Below are 7,073 nucleotides of genomic sequence, written 5' to 3' on the forward strand. Positions count from 1 at the left end.
TATGTAAAATAGAAGTAATATGGTCTTTGTGCACATTTTACTTTAAGGGAAAAGGGCAGTAAGGTCGACCTGCAAACTATAGAGTTCTTAAGTTCTCTTTCTCTATTTTCTGCCTGCTTTAAATCTGGTGGACTGAGATTAAAAAAAAAAAAAAAACCCACTGTTTGGATCTAACCGTTTTTTTGCAAACTGGCGAATTTATATTCATCTCATGGCCAAAATACTAAAGTAAATCTATAGGATCTTTGTGTGTATATGTGTATGTATGTATATATGTGTGTATGTATTTGAAGGCCTTTATAAATTCTATAATTTTATGTTTAATTGGCAGATGAATTCATTTTAATTTTCCTTTAGCGTACCAAACTTTTTCTTTCTGTACCTTATTGTGTAAATTTTGCTATCTGATTGTCACCTGAGTTGTTTCCTTTAATATGCAAATTTAGGTCTTTTTAACTGAAAACTACTTAGGTGGTGCAACATGTCATCAAGAATTTGAAAGTCTAAAATTGAAAAAAAAAATGAAAAGGAAGTCTTTATGAATCTATAAATGTACCTCTATCGGTATGCCTAGATATGTCCATGTATTTATGTCATGCATACAGTGTTTCACTACTAAAATATAGATAAAATAGGTAAAAGTGCTTCATTCAGAGGCTTAAAAAAAAAAGTAGTAAAATGTCTTTTCGAGTTCGCATGACTTAAGTAAAATCTTTAATAAATAAGGTGGCTTTAAAACTATTGGTAAAATAATATCAGCAGTGTTAGCATTTTGTTTGCATTTATTGATCAAGTAGTTTCATGTTTATTCCTGCAGAATACTATCAGATTTGCCATAAGGGTTATAAACTATAAAACCCAGTCCAAGAAAGAATGATCTTTGCTTGTATATGCTTATAAAATATTGTTGGCTGAAAGAAAACAGCTGAATCCTGAGTTTTTGGTATAAATACCCTTAAAATTAGTGAGTTTTATTTAAGTAAATACCTGAAATTAAGTTATGAAAATGGTTAGTAGGCAAATAACTTTAAATACTGGCTATCACAGTTTTTATAAATAATCTAGGTAAACTATTAATCAGATAAGTGTAATGGAATAAATACTTATGAACAAACATGTCATAATTTAGGATCTAAGGTTATTTGATATTAACTATCTGGGTAATTTCCAAATTAAAAAATATAAAAAAAACTTTTTTAATGTTCTTATTAAAGGTAAAATATCTTCATCTAATTCAAAGCTTATTTAAGGGTTATGTATGAAACAAGGTAAAGGAATCAGGAAATAAGAGATATAAAGAAAGTTAAAGATATGAAGAGGTATTTTTGGTAAAGGAGGTAAAAAGGAAAGTAATTTTATATAAGAAAGAATCTTGTGTGGTGAACTTTTGCCCTAAAATAATACAACTGGATTGTTCAAGAAAGAGAGATATTTAGGGCAAAACAGAAAGTCTAACTACTGTAAATGGTCTGTGTAAGTTGTAATACGGTTAGTAAAAAGAATTTTTAAGGGGTTGTATAATTCAGTTGGCTATAATTAAAAAGAAGCTATAATAACATTTCTAGAGATGAGTCTTTAATATTTAAAAATGCACTAATACAAAACTAAATGATTGATTAAAACAATATTTTATTACAAATGTTGACTTATTTTTAATGCAGGAAATTTTTAAGTTTTTTCATTCTATAATCTCCTCTTTAATATTCTTCAGATTGATATCTTAAAAGTGCCACTCTTTCTCTTTTGAAAAGGCCTAAAATGATGGCTCTTTCCTTCACCTTTTGTTGGTTCTTGTAACTTTTACTAATTATCTAAAGTAAGGGAAATAATTTTTTTTTGAAAACCGGCAAATAAAGTAACTTTTGAACATGACTTTTATTTTGCATGCCTGTTATATTCCTATATTTATATTTGTCATGTGAAAGTGATATTTCACCACCAAGTTACATAAAAGAGCTCTGATGGAGTAACTTAAAAAATGTAAGTGCTTATCAAGTTGATAGAAGCTAGCTCAGATGCCTTTTAATTCACATAATGTTGATAATCTTTGGTAAAATGACTTCGGTGAGTTTAATCTCAAAACTCTTCAGTAATTTAAAAATCTTAAAGTCATGTTTAAACCCTCAGTTTTTCCCCACTGGAAATTTGGGTTACTAAAAAGTTAAAGTAGTAGAAGCATAAAGTATGCTTTCGTTAAAATTTTATAAACACAAGGATGTCAGTTTTCAAAAAATCTTAAGTTTTTTTGGTTAAGAAACTATTTAAGAGTTGCTTTATAAAAAAAGGAAAACATACAGATAAAACTAAATAAGTTAAAATAAAAAACAAAAACAGAGCAACAAAACTGTGAGCCCTGTGGTTACCAAGAAAATGGTCAATATGGGGGAAGGATAAAACCAAGTAACTGTTTAAAACCAAAGGGTGTAATGTAAAGCAATTGTTCCATTTTGTAGATTGCTATCATTCAGCTTCTTCAAAAAAATCTTTACTATAGTGGATTGCAAAAATAAACACTCTAAGGACAAAAGTATTAATTTTAAATGCTATAGAATTTAAGAGCTTGTTAGGATTAATGTAAAACCCACAGCTCTTTACTGAACAATCACTGAGTATATGTGTTCCAAATGCACGGGGGGTTATTCCTAAGAAAGCAGTCAGCCTAGTGGGCCAGATAATGCCATTGTAAGGTTTGTTTGCACCGAGAAGGGGATTGCCCCACTCTCCCTATAAAATACCAAATGAAGTACCGCAGATGAAGCAGTTAATATGCTTCATATGCAAGCCATGTTGGACTAGCTTTATGATAACTGGGATATCCTCGTGCCAAATATGCCTATTACCTAGGTCATGGTAAATTTGGGGGTTAAGGGGACCCCTTTTACATGGGTGCCCCTGTGACAGAATGACAGGACTGTTTAAGAAGGGTTATCAAATCTGCTGTCCCTCATAGGTCTTATAGATGTAACTCCCTGCTGGGAAACCAAAGCCTTTTCACCAGAAAAAGTAAAATGGTCTGAGGGTAAAAAAGGGTTACTGAGACCTGAACATAAAACATGCAGTTTAATAGAATTATAAATTTTAAGATGTTTAAACAAGCTTTATATAAGGTAGTTGTAACCCCCTTTTACTGAGAAGTCTTATGAAAATGGGTACCATATCTACCTGGGGGATGCTTTCCCTTTTCTAGTACTGTACAAACTGAAGACATATAGATCAGCTCTTTAGGAAATGTTATTTAAACATTTACTAAATTTATTTATTTAAAAATGTTATTTAAACACACTAAATAGGAACTAGTAAAAGCCCACAAATATAGGGTAACGCTTTCCTCTGCTGCATAGCCCTTTATGTGGAGCTTTTATTGGGGCTGATGGAAAAAACTGTGAGTACCTTTCACTGACGATGACCGAACTAGGGAATTTCTACTTGATAGGGCATTTACTGCCTTGCTATGAAATATTAACTGAAGCTACCCCTATGATAATGGAAATAATGTTTCCCCAAAGAGTTCCATGATAAAATAAAAATGGCTTACACAAAATCTTGCTACCTAATAAGCAGAGAGCCTCTTTTCTAGGACTAATTGTGAGGAGCTGCTACATTCTATATTGCCTAATAGTTCTCAGGAACTGTTTGTTTTGTAAATGGCATTTCCAAGGCAAACAAACACTTGTTTTAAAAGCTGTGGCTCTGGTTAAAAAAAGGTCAAAAAATATTTTAAGTTTTTTGGATAAAGTTTTTTTGTTGTTGTTTTTTTTAAGCAAATTTACCTTTCTGAGTCCTCCAAAATTCAGATTGAATGTTATGACAATGTAGTTGTCTGCATAAGTTCAATTACAGTTTTTTTTTTTTTCAAACAATTGGAGACATTGGTTATTTTACCAAGACTGAAACTAAAATATCCTATTTTTAGGTAAACTTTCAGCAAAACCAACTCAAAAGGAGTCTATATGGCCAATCAATTCTTGCTGCATTTTATGCAGCTATTCAGGCAAGCATAATAAGCTTAAAACTTACCTTGCTCGCAAATTGGCCTTGCTAAATAAAAAGGGCAGCTAAAAAATGTTTCAAGGGTAAGGCATGACACTTAATACTAAAACTTTTTGAGAACAGATTAGATCATTATTTCTTGGCTACAAGAATCCTCTAGAAGCACCAAGTTATAATTTTTCTTCATATTTTTAGTTGGTGCCCTAATGTAATAGGTTCCTTTTTCTATTCTGATATATGAATTACTCTTATAATTGTCAAACTATAAATGTTAATTATCTCTCCTTGTTTTACATCCAAGGAAACCAAAATCATGGTATTTTGAAAACCAGAGGTATGAATCTCCCTCGTTTGGTATCCCACTGAGCCTGGACCTGTCTCACTGCTAATATTCTGCTGCCAAAACTATACAAGCTGCCTGGACTATTGGAGAAAAGGTGGGTGCATAAGATTGTAAGGGCCAGCTTTCAGCGAAAAAATTAGGTTAAGGTCAAATCCTCCAAATCAAGAAGGCGGTATGAAAATGCCTAAACAGCTGGTAAAACAAGTTTAGTTGCCTTCTAAGCTATTATGTGTCACTTTTGCATCCACCCCAACCATAAAAATTTTCTGCTTACTATAGAATTAAAGGAAATTCTTTACTAACAGGATAAAAATATCTTGTAACAAAGCCTCCTGGGTATAACACTACCAATCATCTATCTATCTATCTATCTATCTATCTATCTATCTATCTATCTATTGATCGATCGATCAGTGTATCTATATTTCTCAGAACAATGCTTATGTTTGGTATATAAGGCTAACTGCTATAAGTCTGTAACAAAAACCAAGCTCACAGTAGCTCAACGCATAGAAGTTAAAAATAAGTCTGTCTTGTCTTGTAACTTTTTTTTGTTTTGTTTTGTTGTTGGCTTTTTTACTTAAAATAATAATTTTAAGAAGTAACAAATGTCTGTCCACATCCATTTCTATGTGGTTTAGAACAATTAATTAACTATTTGTCTTTTGACTGTTAAGGCCCTTGGCCGTAGGGAATTCCACCAAGGGGCAAGAAAGAAAAAAAAAAAAAAAGCACACTGTAGAATTATATGACTTCTCTGGTGACAAACCTTTTCTCTCCCAAATACAAGTATACGGTGCAATACAAAAGTGTAGGAAAAATAGATTTGTCTACGGTTAACAAGTTTATAACAATTTAGACACTGAGGACCAGGCATTCCTTGCATTTGATTTATACCCTTCCCAGGATGTTATACCCATGGAGATATATTGCCCAGAGGAGAGACTATTTATTGGATTATGATTTAATGTTCATAAAATCTTCAAATAAGATTTATCATAAGGTTCAAATGACCCTGGGTAAGGAGGGTAAACACATTGTGAGTCTGATCAAAGAATATGATGATGCATGCAGTGACGTTTTTGGCTGCTTAGGTTGTTTACTGTCCTCTGACTCTACCTATAACATTTTTGGATGCCTACTTTCACTATCTTATGATATTTTATGTTATGAAGTCAGCTCCTTTCCTTAAACCTCATGTATCATCATCCTCTACTACCTTTAAACTTTTCTTTCACAGCTACCTCACCTCTCTTAGCTTTCTTAGAATTGATGAGTTAGGACCTTGCTTTGGATAGGCTTTGGTGTAAAGGAATATTGTGGCTTGTTTGACCTTCTATCCAGACCACTAAAACCTTTTCTGTATCAGCAATAAGACTGATTCACTTTCTTATCATTTGCGTCTTCACTGAAGTAGCACTTTTAATTTCCTTTAAAACATTTGCATTCACAACTTGGCTTACTCTTTGGTGTAAGAGGCATAGCGTTTGACCTTTGTAATCTTTCACAATGCCTTCCTCACTAAGATTAATAATTTTTTTTAATTTTTGATTTAAAATGAGAGACATGTAGCCTTTTATTTCATGTGAATACTCAGAAACCATTGTAGGGATATTAACTGGCCTAATTTCAATATTGTTTTGTCTCAGTTAATAGGAAGATTGTGAAAAGTGGGAGTGAGATTGAGGAATGACTGTTCAGTAGGGCAGTCAACACATACATTTATTGATTAAATTCATCATCTCATATGAGTGTGGTTCATGGCACCTGAAAACATTTATAACAGTACTATGAAAGATCATTGATTGCAGGTCACCATAACTAATATAATAATAATGAAAAAGTTTGAAATATTGTGAGAATTATCAAAATGTGACACAGAGACAAGAGGTGAGCACATGCTCTTGGGAAAATGGTGTTGATAGACTTGCTTGATGCAAGATTCCCACAGACTTTCAATATGTAACAAAAAGAATATCTGCCAGGCACAATAAAGTGAAGCACAATAAATGAGGTATACCTGTATGAACAATTATAGGTTAAAAATAAAAGGACGGAATAATACTGTGCAAACATAAATCTTTAAAAATGTGAAATGGCTATATTAACAGAACATATAATAGTCCAGAATAAGTCGTATTATCAGGTATACAGATGAACACTTACAATAAAAAGGTCAATTTGTCACAAAGGCATAATAATCATAAATATATACACCCAATAACAAAGCAAAATATATCCAGCAAAATCTTCCAGAACTCAAAGAGCAAATAGACAGATTTACATTATAGTTGGAAAATAAACATTCCTCTCATAAGCTGACATGACGAAAAGAAAATAAGTAAAAACACAGAAGACTTAACATTATCATAAAATTTGACCTAATTGACATTTGTAAAATATTTCAGTCAATGTCAACAGAACACATATTCTCTCAAGCGCACCTTGCAACACAAAAACAGACCGTCTACTGAGCCATAAAGTAAGTTTTAGTAAATTTCACAAGATTAAAGTTATACAGAATATGTTCTTTGACCAAAATGAAATTAATTAAATTAATCAGTCACACAGATATATCTGGAAAGTTGCTAACATTTGGAAATTAAACAAGGATGTGAATAATACATGGGTCAAAGAAGAATTCGCAATGGACGTTAGAAAATACTTTGTAGGCAGGGCGCGGTGGCTCAAGCCTGTAATCCCAGCACTTTGGGAGGCCGAGACAGGCGGATCACGAGGT

This window comes from Colobus angolensis, unplaced genomic scaffold (assembly GCF_000951035.1).
Source record: "Colobus angolensis palliatus isolate OR3802 unplaced genomic scaffold, Cang.pa_1.0 Scaffold164, whole genome shotgun sequence".
In the NCBI taxonomy this organism is placed as follows: Eukaryota; Metazoa; Chordata; class Mammalia; order Primates; family Cercopithecidae; genus Colobus; species Colobus angolensis.